We start from the raw sequence: 716 nt of genomic DNA, 5'->3' as shown, positions 1-716 counted from the left end.
CCTTTCCCTTTTTCCTTCCCCATTTCTGGGGTCCAGGTGCCCGCAGGCCCGCTGCCGCCCCGCCACGGCCATGGATTGCTCTAGACAAATCCGTGCCTGTTGTTTGGTGGAGAATGCGGGCTTTCTGAAGCTTCTACCATTAGCAGGGAAAAAAAAAGGGATTTCTTTAAGCCAGAGACTGCAGAAGCGTTGCTGCTGTGACCTTCGTAGATTGGACTGCAGGCTGGGCACCTGCCCAACTCTGCAGAGCCTTTCGTTTGTTTTCTCTTTCCTTTTTAGCAGCCACCAGCTATCGATCAATCAGCTCCTTGCTGGAGGAGCGCTGTGTAAGGGATGAAAAGCCATGGTGTTCGTCGTGACTTACCGGCCTATGTCGCGATTTCTCGTGGTGGAATTGTGTTTGTTTATGACCAAGTAAGGGCGCTGATGGAGACACCGCCTGGTGCTTGTATGCAGTGCTGTGTGATTGGAATTTTGAGGCCCTCCTCCCAGGTGGGATGGTTAATTTCGCAAGCATTGTGATGCTCAAACCGGTTTCCAGGCTTTCTTCTCGGTTTGCCACACAGTTTGCTTTTCCAGTGCCGAGGCAGTGGCCGTGCTGGTGCTCACACTTGTGTGCGTGTCGCCAACCTCCCTGAATTTACTCCTCTGCATTCTCGTTATCGGGAAGAAATCTCCAAAACCAGAGAGTGCTGACTGGTGGGAATATGGAGAGG

The sequence above is a fragment of the Meleagris gallopavo genome, unplaced genomic scaffold (genome assembly GCF_000146605.3).
Source record: "Meleagris gallopavo isolate NT-WF06-2002-E0010 breed Aviagen turkey brand Nicholas breeding stock unplaced genomic scaffold, Turkey_5.1 ChrUn_random_7180001952156, whole genome shotgun sequence".
Lineage (NCBI taxonomy): Eukaryota > Metazoa > Chordata > Aves > Galliformes > Phasianidae > Meleagris > Meleagris gallopavo.
Note: the sequence above shows the minus strand (reverse complement) of the source record.